At 53.9% G+C, this 15,705-nt stretch overlaps 1 pseudogene; it reads left to right on the forward strand.

Moving 5' to 3' along the window:
* Positions 1 to 7,778: 7,778 nt before the first annotated feature.
* On the forward strand, positions 7,779 to 8,003 carry LOC144380076 (small nuclear ribonucleoprotein G pseudogene; annotated as a pseudogene).
* Positions 8,004 to 15,705: the final 7,702 nt, after the last annotated feature.

Here is a 15,705-nt window from a genome sequence, read left to right on the forward strand (position 1 = left end):
AACTGAGGCTCAGGGAGGTGAATCACTTACCCAGCATCTCCGAATCCAGTATCTCCAACCAGGAGCCTGCAAATCCCTCCCTTCCCCCCACCCAGTGCCGCCCAGTTGCAGGCGGGTAAACTGAGGTACAAAGGTGCCGTCACTTCCTAAGGTCCCCGGGAACACAGTCAGCCCTCCTCCACTCGCCTTGCCCCTCCCCGATGCAGCCTCACTGGGGGACTTTCTCACAGGGAGGAAATAGCCGCTGGTTTCACAAGTGGGTGGCCAAAGCCTCAGTCCCAGTTTCGGTTTGCAGATAGCGTCTGGCTGCAACCGCCTGCCTGCCTGCCTGCCCACCGCAGCCACAGCCCGGGGGGCTTGCCGCGCCATCGTCTGCCGGCGAGGTGGCTCAACAAGCCGGCAGCTCCGGGGACGCTGCGCAACCCGGGGCGGAGCGGGGAGGGGAGGTCAGGGGTCTGCGGTCGGCCCACGTGGGCAGTGGAGCCAGGGGCCCGGGAGTGCGGGGAGGGCCTCGAGCCGTCCTCCCCACTGAGCTTGGATCACTCATTCAATCAACAGGCGACAATTACTTCATGCTTTGCTGAATTAGCACATTTTATTCTCCCAGGGAGCGTGTGTTAAGTGCTTACTGTTTGGCAGGCTGTGTCCCAGGTGCTGGTTCATTTGATCACCCCCCACAGCCCTGTAGAAGGCAATGTGTGAGATTCCTGGGGCTGCTGGAACAAATGCCCATGTACCCTGCCTGGGTTTAAACCAACTTATTTTCACACAGTCTGGGGGCGGTGGGGCGGTGGTGGAGGGTGGGGAGGGCGGCGGTCTGGAGTCAAGGAGGTCGCCAGGTGCGTTGCTTCTGGGGGCTCAGACGGAAAGCCCATCCCAGGCCTCTCTCCCGGCTTCTGGTGACTTCCAGCAGCCCGTGGGGTTCCTTGGCTTGTGGCTGCATCACCCCGATCTCTGCCTCCATCTCCATATGGGCTTTGTCTCTCTTTGTCTTCTCTGTCTTTTATAAGGATACCTGTCATTGCATTTAAGGAACCTGGAGTCCAGGATGATCTTGTCTCCAGATCCATAACTCATGACATCTGCAGGGACCCTTGTAAAAACGGGACCAAGTAAATTTGAAGATCTAATTGGACTTATCAAGCCATGCATGGATGGGGCAGCATCACACCTTGCAAGTAGAGGGGAGTTCTGAGGAGTTGTACAAAACGGATGGTTTTTACCGGAAGGAGGATGGGGTAAGACAGTTATCAGCAAAAGAAAAGAAAGGGTTATTCCAGGCAGGGCCACCTTCCCTTAGGGAGAAGAGCAGGGGGACTGGTTAGGTGGATTATCTCTTCTTCCCTTGGGGGGTGGGGTGGAGAGGGCCCACATGTCAGACAGCTCACTGGTGCTGATCAGAAAATTGCCGGCTGATGGTTAAGACTTACATCCTGGGGGAGGTTGAAACTGCAATTAGGTTAGGTATTAAGCCCCTTTGTGGTGACTTGGCCGAGGTGAAACCATTTTGGGCCTGTGGTTTTCTTTTTAACACTCTTTAAGGTCATGTTCCAAGGTTCTGGGTAGACATTGGGGGCCACAATCTAACATTCTCCAGGCAGGTATTATTAGTGCTACTTTAGGGGAAACTGAGGCACAGAGAGATCAGGTTGCTGATCTGAAGGGCTAGGACTTAAACCCTGGCTGTCGGGAGCCTGAATCCATTCGCTTCACTGCTCTGTAATCACCTCCTATCTACTGTGGGCCAAGTCCTTGCCAGAAGCTGGGGACACAGAGGCAAACAAGAATTGGCAGCATCAGGGACATGACCTGTGAACCTCAGGCTGATGGATGTTCAGTGTGTTAGGGTGTGATCTTAAAATCAAGGGTCCCCCGAAGTGGGCTGCATGGTGTCCTCCAAAAGACATATCCACCCAGAACCCTGTGAATGTGACCTTATTTGGAAATAGGGTCTCTGCAGATTTCATTAAGGTAAGGATCTCGAGATATGATCATCCTGGATTAGGGTGGACCATAAATCCAATGATAAGTGTCCTTATAAGATAAGAGAAAGGTGGGGAAGATCTGAGACCAGAGAAGGCCAGGTAAAATGAAAGCAGAGCCTGGGGCCAAAGACTGAGTTTTTGGTATGAAGTGATGTAAGGACCCAAGTGAATTGTTTTCTTTTTTTTTTTTTTAAGATTTTATTTATTTATTTGACAGAGAGAGACACAGCGAGAGAGGGAACACAAGCAGGGGGAGTGGGAGAGGGAGAAGCAGGCCCCCCGCGGAGCAGGGAGCCCGATGTGGGGCTCGATCCCAGGACCCTGAGATCATGACCTGAGCTGAAGGCAGGTGCCCAACGACTGAGCCACCCAGGCGCCCCCAAGTGAATTGTTTTCAACATGGACTCTCACTTCAGAGATTCTTTTATAGAATAGTCTCCCTTCCCCACTGCTGGGATAGATCTTCTCCATCTTGCAGCAAATTCCTGACCTGCACAGGGTGTCTGTGGGCATTTAATTCCAGTCCATTGGTCAACCTGTCTCTCCCTGTGCCAATATCCCTCTGACTTAATTGCAAGCTTTGTCATGGGTTCCCATATCTGGTAGGACAGGTAACACCGCCTGTTCTGTGTAAGTGTTCTGACTATTTGCAATTGTCAGCTCTTCCAGGTAAATGTTTGAATCATCTTATCAAGTTCCCGAGGGAAAACCCCTGCTGTGACTTTGATTGGGATGGCGTTAAAACTTCAGATGGGGGAAAAAAAACCAAACCTTCAGATGGGGAGAATCAGCATCCTTTGAGCCTTAGCCTCCCCATCCATGAATATGGTACATCCACCATCCCTTTTGCTTCCTTGGGATCTCTCTCTCTCTCTCTCTTTTTTTTTTTTAAGAATTTTATTTATTTATTTGAAAGAGAGAGAGAGAGAGCATGAGCAGGGGGAGGGGCAGAGGGAGAAGCAGACTGCCCACTGAGCAGGGAGACTGATTCGGGCTCCATCCCAGGACCCTGGGATCATGACCTGAGCCGAAGGCAGATGCTTAACCAACTGAGCCACCCAGGCACTCTCCTTGGGATCTCTTAAGACAGCCATTTCTGTTTCCCTGAAGGTTTGAGAACACCATTTATTTCATTTATTTCTCTTTCCCATGTAGGGAGTCCTCCAACTGACCTTCTGTTTCACCAGGTTATCACTTCCCCCACTACATTCCTGATATCACTGAGTTGCTTTGTTTGTCTGTTTTTGATTGGACCTGTTTTCACATGGCAAGCATCTTCCCTTGTCGATTTGGGGGGTGCATATCAAGTTCATTTTAAGCTCCTGGCCTATCTGTCCTCCTGTTCCCACTCTTGGTGGAGGCCATGGTTCAGAGACTTGTCCTGGTGAAATGATGGGTTTCTCCAGATCTGATCGTTTGGATTCCAGCCCATTTCCTCAGGGACATCAATGATAAGGCCAGCCCCAGTCCCCCAGTCTCAGGGAATGCGATGAGAGCCCAGATCCCCTAAAACTCAGGCCATTACTTCTCGCTCCTCCTCATTCCCCCTGTCCAGCCTTCCCCCGCCCAGCCTCTCCCAAGAAGGCAGCTCATAGGGGGGTGGTCACTCTGTATATTGCAAGTGACACCCCAGGGTAAGGAAAGAGGCATCACTGCCCGGGTCATTCCAGCCTCGCTCCCAGCAGGTGTGGGGGTGTGCACCACCTCTTCCCGAAATGGCAGGGAGATGCCAGGAGCAGAATTCCGAGCCGCCCCCTTGAGGCTGCCTGGCGCCTCTGTCTCAGGCCTGGGGCATTCTCAGAGTTTTCTCGGCATCCCCCACTCTAGCGCCTCTGGGCTGGTCTCCAGGAAGAGCTGAGATTTCCCTCCATCCTGGACATCAGGCCTGGGATCAGACCCAGGAGCCCAGAGATCATTTTAAAATGCTTTGTGTTATGGAAAATTTCGAACATGCCCTGGAGTCAAGAACGCACAGTGACCCCATGGGCTGTCCTGAGACTCACAGTGATCCAGGAGGCACTGACCCCATTTCCATGACACTCCTTCCCCCTCGACCTTATTAGGATACTGCTAATCCCAAGGTCACACTCCTCACCCAAGATCTGAGATGCTTCTCACAGGACAAGCCCAGCTCCAAAATCACAATCACCCTTGAAACCCTCTCTCTCTCCCTGTCTCTCCTTGTATCTCTGTCTCTCCCTGTCTCTCTTTATCTCTCTTTCCCCCATCTCTCTGTCCTCTCTCCCTGTCTGTCTCATTTGTCTCCCACTGTCTGTCTCTCTCTCTCCCAGGTGGATTGGGTGCCATGTCTCACCTCCCCCAATTCCTGCATCTACCCCTGGGCCTCCAGTCTGAGTGGGAAGAGCCACACTGTTGAACCTCCAGTCAATGTTTGACGGGCTGGACTTCTGAATGAGGCCAGAGTTGTACACGCTGGGCCCAACCCAGGGCCTGGCTGCCTTGCCCCGCCCATTAACCCCCATCTTGAGAGCCACACTGCTGAGTCCCCACAGCTACCCCCACCAAAGCTTCCCTCAAAGGGCCATGGGCTCCCCCATTGGTCACCTGAGTCCAACTTCCTGATGACCCGGGGACTCCGGGGTGCCAGGACAACGGCCTGGGCTCCTCAACACCCCCAAGATTGTTCTAGAATAGAAGCAGCACCACGAGTGGACCTTGTCAAGGGGCAGCTGTGCACTGGGCATGACTGTGCCACGCAAGCAAGCCTGCCTTGTAGATGAACAGCTCAAGCATGTGGACGTGGTGCGATGTGCGATCTCTCCATCTGTGGATTGCCATCAGCAGAAAGCAAATACATACAGCAGAGAGGATAAAAGATACGAAATCCAACCCAGGATTTACTTATCCCTCCTCGACAGCACCTACTGTACCACCCCCAACCCACCCGGTCCCCATGTGGCCAGGGGGTTATGACCTCGTTGTACAGCTGGGGAAACAGAGGCAGTGTGGCTTTGACAGCTGTAATATCTCTGTTCCTAAATTGTCTGCTTTCATGAACTCTTTTCTGTGTTTACGTAACAGTGTGTTCGTGTGTATTGCACAAAGGCTTTGTACCTAGCGCGTTAGTATTTACATGATTGAAAATAGAGATATGTTTTATTTTGAAGTTAGAAAAAGAACATGAACAGGCACGCCTGGACAGCTAGACTATAGTAAGAGCATTTTTCATCCTTCCGTAGCTACGACCAATCACACAAGTTCCTGGAACAGAAGACTTTGTATCAAAGCATTTGGATTTTGTTATGATGTTGCCTTTTCCCGATAGACTTAAAATAAAATATCATATAACTATTTTAAAGGCCAGCTTTGTTAGGGCGTAACTCACATACAATAGAGTACAGCTGGATGAGTTTTGACAAAGGCATACAATCCTGAAACTATCAATCTGGATAGATTTCCATTACCCAGAAAGCCCCCTTGCAGCTGATCCCCTCCTCCAGGTATACAGTAAGTAATAAATACGGGATGAACACATTTGCTTTACCAACTAGAAACAGTGAGTTATAGATTCAACTGGTAGGGAGATGGAGATGCCTCATGCCAGTCCCCTGGGCTGGGGTGAAGGTCTGCCTATGGATATTGGCAATTGGCCAAAGTCCCATTTTATAGCCAGTACTACTGAGGCTGGAGACAAATGGCCCAGAGGGTCCAGTGGCCCCGATTCCAGCCCCGGACCCTGGGCCTCCATCTTCTCACCTCAAAAGTGAGGATAAAAAGGAAAGGTGGGGGGCGCCTGGGTGGCTCAGTTGTTAAGCGTCTGCCTTTGGCTCAGGTCATGATCCCAGGGTCCTGGGATCGAGCCCCGCGTCGGGCTCCCTGCTCTGCGGGAAGCCTGCTTCTCCCTCTCCCTCTCCCCCTGCTTGTGTTCCCTCTCTCGCTGTGTCTCTCTCTGTCAAATAAATAAATAAAATCTTTAAAAAAACAAAAGAAAAAGGAAAGGTGGGTGTTGCTATGGACTGAATGTTTGTGTCCTCCCAACATTCATAAATGGAAGCCCTGATTCCCAATGTGATGGTGCTGGGGGGAGGCTTGGGGAGGTGATTAGGCTATGGGGGGGGGAGCCCCTGTGATGGGATTAGCGCCCTTAGAAGAAGAGGAACAGGAGAGCTGGCTTCCTCTCCCTGCTTTCTGCCATGTGAGGACACCGTGAGCAGGTGGGTGTCCACCAACCCAGAAGCAGCCCTCATCAGACACCAAATCTCCCGGCACCTTGACCTTGGACTTGCCAGCCTCCAGAACCGTGAGAAGTCCATGTTTGCTGTTTAAGCCTCCCATTCATAAAACGAAGATTTGCTGCATCGTGGGGTCACTGTGAGCTCTCAACCGGTAGCTTTGTCCTTCCGAATCTGTCTTCCTGTCTGTAAAATGGGGATACTTCTGGGACCAGCCTGCTGGGGGCTTTTGTGGCTATTAGAGGTAGTTCCCAGCAAGGCTCGGCTGGGCATTTTTAGGCCTTAGCAGCTATGATGACTGTGCCTGTTACCGTTGCCATCCCAGCCCTGGTTCTCAGTCCTGAGAGTTCCCAGCTGGGCAGCCCAAAGCTCTTCCCTTTGCCTCCTGACTCCATCCAGCAGCTTGTGGTCTCATCTCCTTCTTCCTGCTCTGTGTCCTGGGAGGCAGCCATGGCAATGTGCAGAGGAGGGTGCATTAGGCAGGCAGGTGGCTCAGGAAATTCCCATGCAGAGGCGGGGCTGGGTGCTGTCCATCTCACCTGCCGCCCCCCTCCACCACCACTCTCCCCCGGCCCCCTGGCCAAGGATGTGCTCAGAATTTGTCCTTCCGCGTGTGGGCGGTTGAGGGCACCACATCTTGCCCGACTTGCCAGGCGACCCTGGCCATCCTAAACTTAGCCTTGACTATCTGCTGGAGCGTGAAATTGTCAAAGGGAGCTGGGGGTGGCATGAAGCCAGCCCCTGAAATCATTATGTTCCCTCTCACCCCAGGACCTTTGTGCACACGGTGCCCATTGCCTAGGATTCTCTGTTCCCTGTTTGTACCTGCAAATCTCCTCCTCCAGGTCTCTGGCAAATGTCACCTCCCCCAGAAAGCCCTTCTGGACCTTACTCAGGGGGTTCTAGCACTGAGGATCTCCCTTTGGCAGGTCTTGTCCAAGTTATAATTTGGCATTTATGATGATGACTGCATTAACATCCATCTCCCTTGTTGATGGGGAGCCCTGGGCAAGCAGGAGTTAGAGTGCTTGGCATACAGTAAGTATTCAATAAAGAGTGTTGGAATCGAACAGTGAATTCAAAACTGTTTATTGAATGTCATCTTACATTCGATCAACATCTCCCCTGAGCCTTTCAGGCATCCAGGTGCTGGGGACATCCTATGAATGAAGAACCCCCCTCCTTCCTGTGGCCCAGGGCCCCTTGCTGACATCCTAGTGAAACTCTTGAATGGTGCCATTCTTGTCACCCAGGCTCTGTTCCCCAGAGACACATGATGCATTTATGAGCTCATCATCAGACCTTACTTGGGCTTATCCCTGAGATGAGGTCCTGGGGAAGACAAGGACGGTGAACATCAGTGCTAAGATGCATCAGGCCCTTTCTCTGTGCCTGGCCTGAGATCCCCTCAGGACCTTTACCACTTCCTGTTGGGAAGACATCATCAGAGGAGAGGCAGATGTGACAAATGAACATCTCATTTTCTTGTTCATTTGCTTTGCGGTTTTTAGTGTAAATAAATCCCATACAACATTTGGGATATACTTATACTGAAAATGTATCGCTTGATCTTTGAGCTCGCCGAGTAGACACCATAAGCAAAGCTCACCCTCCCGAGTGGAAAAAATTTATGGACAAGAAATTATCCTCAAAATTAAACGGTGGCAGACATGCCCAAGGAATACTGCGGGAGTTCGATCCCTTTAGGAATCTTGTGATAGATTAATGTGTGGGGATGGCAACAAGTGGGCTACAGAACAATATTGGAACAGCAGTAATATGAGGAAATTGTATCATCATGTTAGAAGCCTTGGAACGAGTATAAACAATGGGTGTGAGGGGTGCGTGGTGGCTCAGTGGGTTAAGTGTCTGCCTTCGGATGCAGTCATGATCCTGGGGTCCTGGGATCGAGCCCCCCATCAGGCTCCCTGCTCAGCGGGGAGTCTGCTTCTCCATCTCCCACTCCCCTTGCTCGTGCTCTTTCTCTCTCTCTCTCAAATAAATAGATAAAAGCTTAAAAACAAAAATAAACAAAAAAACAATGGGTGTGTTCACCAGAAGAAATCAACTGCTTCCACGTGTTCCTTTCCATAGCACCTGTTTTACTACAACATAAAAATCAGGTCATGTGCAAAAAAAACCCCAAAAAACAAAAACGTGTTGGTTGTTTGTCTGAAATTCAATGTTAACTGGGTATCCTGTATTTTTATCTGGCAACCTTGATCCATCATCATGCCCATTTTACAGATAGGGTAGCAGAGGCTCGGGGAAGTTAAGTGATGTGTGCAAGGTGGCACAGCCAGGGATGAGCAGAGAGAGAATGCGAGCCAGACCCTGGGACCCAGCACCTGCGGGGCTCAATTCCTGCCTCCAAAGAGCAGGTATGAGCCTGGGGGTCCTCAGTGAGCACAGACCTCGCCTTGCCTGGGCCAAGAACTCTTTCCACATTCCCACTCCTGGTGCCGGAGGCAGCCGCACAAGAGGGGTCCGCAGGCCCAGGGCCCTCTGCAAACGCCTGCAGAGGGGCCCGTCCCACCGGCCATCTGGACTCTGGCATCTGGAAGCTGGTCAGCTGGTCCCCTGTAAACAGCCGGTCTCATGTCACTGTAAACAGCTGGTGTCCAGAGTTGTCACAGTGCCCAAGTCTCAGTGTGACTGCCCTGTGACTCGATACCCTGCCACCGGCCCCTGTCACTTGATACTCGGTAAACAGTGTTCTGAGAATGGGCAGCAGTGCCCCGTTTGGTCAGTGCGCTGCTTGAGCCAGGGGCTGGGTCCAACTTAAATGGGGTCCTGACACCTCGCAAGCCATCCTCACTTGCTCTGTTCTAATACCCTGTAAACATCGAATCCTGACACCTGTTATTTGTCAGTGGTCAGATGCTGCTAGTATCTGACTTGCTATACCACGTCTTAGCTGCCTGACCGGGAAGCACTTTGAGCAGAGTTCCAACACTTTGTAAACAGCGAGTCCTGATACTTTGTTGCCCGTGACGAGAGCTCTGGCCGTAACCTAGAAGTGGCTTTTACACTTTTAAAGGGTTGGAAACAGACCAAAAGAGGGTTTCGTGACACATGAAAATGATCTGGGGCGCCTGGGTGGCTCAGTTGGTTGAGCGACTGCCTTCAGCTCAGGTCATGATCCCAGGGTCTTGGGATCGAGCCCCGCATCGGGCTCCCTGCTCAGCGGGAGCCTGCTTCTCCCCTCTGTCATGCTCGCTCTCGCTCTCTCTCAAATGAATAAATAAAACCTTAAAAAAAAAAAAAAAGAGGGACGCCTGGGTGGCTCACTCGTTAAGCGTCTGCCTTCCGCTCAGGTCATGATCCCAGGGTCCTGGGATCGAGCCCCGCATCGGGCTCCCTGCTTGGCAGGAAGTCTGCTTCTCCCTCTCCCACTCCCCCTGCTTGTGTTCCCTCTCTCGCTGTGCCTCTCTCTGTCAAATAAATAAATAAAATCTTAAAAAAAAAAAGAAAAGAAAAAGAAAACGATCTGAAATTCAAGTTTCAGTGTTCACGAATAAAGTTTTATTGGGACACAGCCACGCCCACTCGTTTGTGCCTGTGTATGGCGGCTTTCAAGGGAGCAGTCGAGTGGCTGAGAGACTGCATGCCCCGCGAAACCTCAACTATTCATTATCTGACTTTTTATAGAGAAAATACGTCAACTCCTGCTCTGAGCTCCTGGACAGCCCCCGTTCTCTGTACTGCACTTCGTATCCTGTTGGTCATCTACGGTCCACAGGGTTCATATCCTGAGCAAACTACGAGCTCAGCGGTCCGCAGTGTTCATATACTGGGCAAAGGCGTCCCCTCCCTTTGTAAGAGTCACTTTCAGCCTCAAGGGCTGACATGCTCAGGGCTGCAAGTGTTTGGACTCTGACAGCAAGCTGATGTCTCCTAACTGTGTCAACCCTTCATGCCGGGAAAGGCAACCGAAAGGAGACCCAAAGGGTAACCGAGAAGTAGGCAAAGGAAAAAAGAAGGATTTTGCCACCCGGGGGCAGGGCCTTGAACTCTGAGTCAAAGAGCTGGACATTCTCCCAAGGGTGATGTGGAGCTCTGGCCACGTGGGCGCAGAAGAGGAGAGTGCTCTGCTGGCCACAGGGACACTGCCTCTCCGTACCTTGGATTTCCCATCTACGCTGTTGGCATAGCCAGAATGAGGAAAATTCTAATCTACTCTGGAAGGAAAGGGTGAGAGATGATGCTGGGAGACTCTCCCATTTGGGGGAGGGGTGCTGTGCCCCCCCCTTTGGAGCTCCCATTACAGAAGGGAGGTGGATGACGGCCACGAAGCCACTAATATGTCATAATTAGGAATTGCCAGAAGCACAAGAGAGGGGCTGAGAGAACGGGGCAGCTCTGGTCAGGGAGGCTGAGGGGCCTCTGAGGAGGGCAGAGTTGAACTTAGATCTGAGGAGGAGAAGGTGGGAGCCTTGTGAGGAGTGAGGGAAGGACTATCTGAGCAGAAGGAACAGCAAGTGCAAAGGCCCTGAGGCCAAGCCACACAGGACCTTGTGGGCTTTGCGGAGGGTATTTAAGGGATGGGATCTGAGCCTTGTTTCAAAACCCTCATGGCTGCCCTGGGGCTGGAGCACTGAGACACCAGCACGAAACCACTGTTACACTGTCTGGGCCTTGGAATATCTCTGGTCCATTCCACAGATAAACCCGACTGGTACGGAGCTGCTGTGAGCCAAGGCCAGAAAGACCACAGGCCTGGGCAGGGGAGTTTCCAGAACACACGGGCCTCTGGATCAAGTGGAAATGTCTTGCCTGCCTTTCTAAACTGCAGAGTTTGGCAGGTTCTGAGGGTGATGTGGCAGTAGGAGCCACCTCCTGGGGACTGGGCATGGCGAAGGCTCCTGGGCCAGCTCCAGAAAGTCAGCACGTGGGAAACATGGTCTTGTGTTCCTGGCTATGCAACTGAGAGGCCTCAGCCCTGGCCTGTCTGGAGGGGACAGACATGGCCAGACACCAAATGCCCTCAGCCCATGGTGTCAGGACTGGCCTGGAGAAAAGGGGTATTTGAGATGGGGTTTTGAAGGATGAGTAGAAGTTTGCCAGCAAGAGAAAGGCATCTCAGGAACATGGCATCCAGGAGGCCCCGGTGGCTGAGTGATCCCGGACGGTCCCTGAGCCTCAGGTATTTCCCCCACTTGATGTGAGCAAGGACAAAGCCTCTATGCATTGTCAGATCTGGCCGGCCCAGGCTTGAATTCAGCCTTTTCCACTTTTGGGGTGACTCTAGGTAAGTGAGACCCCACCAAGATTGGCCCCAGTTTACAGGAGAATAAACTGAAATTTATAGAGGGAGCCCACACATCCTAGGATGCAGAGGGAAGTGGTCAAAGCTGAGTCAGGACTCAAGGAAGGGCAGGGGAACAGCCAAGAAATGGGGGGGGGTGACTTGCCCAAGGCCATTATCCTGAGGTCTGAGAGATGGAGAAGAATGGAGGGCAGAGTAGCTCGGTTAGTGGGCATACAGGTGCAAAGGCTCTGAGGTAAGAACATATTTAATAGTCTCCAGGAAGAGCCAGGGGGCCAGAGGCCGACGAGTGAGGGGACAGACGGAGGGAAAGGAGAGCACAAGCTGGCTCTTGCCAGCACCCAGCAGTCCCCAGTGCCGACAGACACCCACGCCCAGCACCTAGACCCAGACTTGCAAATGCACCAACCGGCCCCCGTTTGCTTCCCGTACTGGCTGAGATGTGCCAACCCGCACTCCAGCACATGCGACACGTATGCACGTGCCTCTGGGCAACTCCACGGCCAAGGCTGACATGCAAACACACATGCGCACACCGGTGGGCTCTGTTTATCTCCAGGCTGCCCGCAAACACACATGTGCGTGTGCACCGCCCCCCCCCCAGCACAGCACGCGTCATGAGGAGGCTCAGGAAGCGCTGCTGGGGGGCTCCCTTGAGAGCTGGCTTCCTGTTTTCAAAGAGGCCAGGAACCGCTGAGGGAATGTTTTGGACAGACCCGGCCCCTCCTCCCCTGGCTCAGCACACCCCGTCCAGTCCCACAGACTTTGTGTTGCTTCTGTGCCCAGTACTGACCCGGGTCTACAGTGAAGTCGGGTTCCAGATGACAAACCCAAGGCTCAGAGAGGTGCGGCCACTATCCCAGGGTCACACAGGAAGGAAGAGGTGGTGCTGGGAGTCCAGACCCTGAACCCCACCCTGCCTCCCCCTGGAGCCCCATGCCCCGGGGGTGGGGCTCACGGATGGGGAAACGGGAAATGTTCCCTCCTGCCTTGGACTGTGGTCCTGTTCCCGGGCTCCCAGAGCCACCCTCACCCAGTCCCAGGCTCTCCTGCCCGGTGAACCCGACTCTCCCATTCACCACCCACCTATGTCTCTCCTCTGTGTCCCCAAAGAAGGGCCACCTACACTACAAATGTTAAAGAAACGTCAGCTGCCAACAAAGCTGCCAGCAAAGACTTAGTCTCACCCTTAAGGGGCTGGTGGGGTTGCCTAGGAGCAAATAACCAAACACATCTACAGCGGCCCCCTCTGTGCTCCAGCCCCACAGAGATGCAGGAATGGCTGAGGACACCCCTGGCCCTCTCTCGCCTGCTGTGGTTGCACACGCTGTTCCCTCTGCTTGGAATGCCCTTCTCTAGCTCCCTGGTGAACTCCTCTTCATCCATCAAAACCCCAACTCCAGTGTCCTCTCCTCCTGGAAGCCCTCCCAGGGCCCTCCGGCCGTCGTCCTTCCCTCTGGCTCCACCCTCACTCCACAGGGCTAGGGGTGTCTGTGGATTTCACCACAATGACCTTGGGACTCTCTGTTCTGCCCCTCCTTGTGGTAGCAAAGATGGCTCCTATTCTCACTTCCAGGAGCCCCCAAACTCCTGGGGTGATTGGCCCACTCAGAGTCACATGCCTATTATTGAACCAATGCCTGAGTCTGTGGTCACCAAAGGTTCTAATTGGCCAGACCTGGTCACGTGTCCACACCTGGCGCCACGACCTGGCTCGATCTGCCCACCAAAAGGCAAGCAGGGAGAATATCTCCAAAACCGCAAAAACCTGTGACCAAGGACTAAGGGGTCCTCTGCCTGCCCCATCCTGGCTGGTGGGCCTTGGGCAAGTCATCTCTTCTCTGTGCCTCAGTTTCCCCACCTATGAATCAGGCTCAGCAGAGGGGAGGTATTGGAGCACTGGGGACCCACCGAGGCATGCCCCATCCCTCCCCTCCCCAACCCTGCTCAGCAGGCCCTGTTTACCCTGTCCCCGCCCCGCCCCAGCCCTTTATTGTTGTTCTCTGTGAATCCCCCAGTCCCCCACCCCCAAGGATCTCCCAGCGAGGCAGGCCCTGATGGCCACTGGCTGAGTCACTTCTTCCTCCTGGGCCCCTTGCCCGGCCTGATGCTTTCTGGGGACTTTCCTGGCCTTGAACATCAGAAATGAGGTGGGGGAAGCGAGGGGGGGGGGCGCGCGTGCATGCAGGCGGACAAGGCTGTGCACACCCTGGCGTGGGTTCAAAAGCCCTGGTCCTGCACCCACCTGTGAGATGAGGGCATCTTGCCTGCTTCCCTTCCGAGTTGGGGGACTCCACACGTGAACACCCTGCAAGCCCTCACCCAGGGCCGCGGGCACCCAGCGCGGTCAGGACTGTTGCACCTGTTGGCGTGCTTTACGCGCGTGTGCATGCACGTGCATGTGGGTCCGTGCTCATCGAGGTCTAGGCTGTGTGCCCCCGAGTTCGCGGGCCTATTTCTGTGTCTCCGTGTGTGTGTGTGTGTGTGTGTGCACGCGCGCATGTCATAGCAGCCCCCGTGTGGAGCCCAGTGGGCCTAAAAGACAGGGAGACCAAGCCCCTCACTGGAAAAGGTGCATCTAGGGGAGGGAACCCTCTGGGAGCAGATGGGAGGGCTGGGATATGGCTGGTGTGTTGGGGGCACAGGGGACAGTGGCAGGAGGCGTGTGCAGGGGACACGGCAGGGGCCGCAGGGTCAGGAGGAGGCAGGGCCGGGGGTTGGTCAGCCGGGCCGAAGGGACGGGAGCTGTGCGTGGGAGCCTGGGTGGCTGAGGCAGAGCTGAGCTTTGGGATGAAATGGTATGAACTCTGAAATATTCACTGAGCACCTAGTGCGCGCCCAGAGCTGGGGATGTAGCACGGCTCTGGGGTAACAGACACCCTGCCAACAAACAAGTAAATATAGAACTCCGAGAAAGGGGAAAGATCGGGAAGCAAAAGGCATCAGGACAGGAGTAGGGGAATGGCGGGGCGTTCTGGCCCAGAGACAGGGAGGACGTCCTGAGGAGGTGATCTGTGACCTGAAGCCTGCCAGGGAGAAGGTCCCGGGCATACCTGGGGAGAGGGAGCTCCAGGTAGAAGGCACAGCAGGTGCAAAGCCCCTGAGGTAGGGATGAGCTGGCAGAGGGGCCCCATTCAGGAAGATCTAAGCCCAAAGTAGGGAGGGGAGGCATCAGGGGGCAGCACTGGTGGGGAGCAAGGCCACCAGGACGGGCTGTCCTGTAACTGGAGCCGGACAGGAACCCTCCACTCGCACCCCACCCACCCCCAGGGCTCCCTGCTCGGGACAGAATGTGCTGGGAGAGGCCAGTGGCTGTGCCTGGTGGCTGGAGCCGGGCAGCTGGAGGATTCCTGAATAGCATCCCAGCTGGGCCCCCTGCCAGCGAGGGCGGAAAACAAGCAGAGGGCGCCCTGCCTGCCTGTCACCCCGTGGCCCAGGGGCCTGGCCAGGCCAGGGGAGGAGACAGAGATGCTCAAGGAGTCAGAGACTGAGAGAGACTGAGAGATAACCCAGAGACAGAGACGAAGTAAAGAGTGAGAGAGAGAGATGCAGAGATGGTGAGCCAGAGCCAGAGACAATGAGAGAGTGACAGAAACATCGAGCAAAAGGGACAGTGTGAAAACAACATGGAGAGGCAGTGGGGGGATAAGGAGGGTGAGGCAGAGACAGAGAGAGACTTGGTGTTTGACTCTCCGAATGGGTGACAAGTTCTGATTCTAGGGGGTCCTGGGAACAACGTAAGGTGGTAACACCCCCACCCCCATCAGAATCTTGGTCCACACCGGAGTTTGGGGAGTCTCCTCCAGTCAACAACCCCCCTTCATGCCTCTCATGCCTGCTGTGTGCTGGGGCCAGCCCTGCCCCAGCCCTGCCCTCAAACTTCAGACAAACAAGTGAATATCTAAATAAAAAATTTCAGAGAGTGATCAGGGCTATGAAGACAATAGGACAGGGGGATGGGAGAGGGAGTAACAGGGAGGGGTACCTTTAGCCAGGAGGTTGGGGTGTTTCCTGAAAAGATGAGGCTAGGAGGTAGAGAAGAGTCAGTCCTAGAGAAGAGCCTTTCAGCAGAGGGAGCCACATGTACAAAGGTCCTGAGGTAGGACCCAGCTTGGGATATCTGAGTCACAGTCAAGATCCAGGGGAAGCTGGAAGGAGAGGTGGGTGAGAGATCTTAGGGGCCTAGAGAGGGGTGGGATTTTATTTTAGGAGAAGAATATTTGGCCACCTCCTTTCTACTCTGTGGGCCTCACTCTGT

Source organism: Halichoerus grypus, chromosome 1, assembly GCF_964656455.1.
Source record: "Halichoerus grypus chromosome 1, mHalGry1.hap1.1, whole genome shotgun sequence".
NCBI classification, from domain to species: Eukaryota; Metazoa; Chordata; class Mammalia; order Carnivora; family Phocidae; genus Halichoerus; species Halichoerus grypus.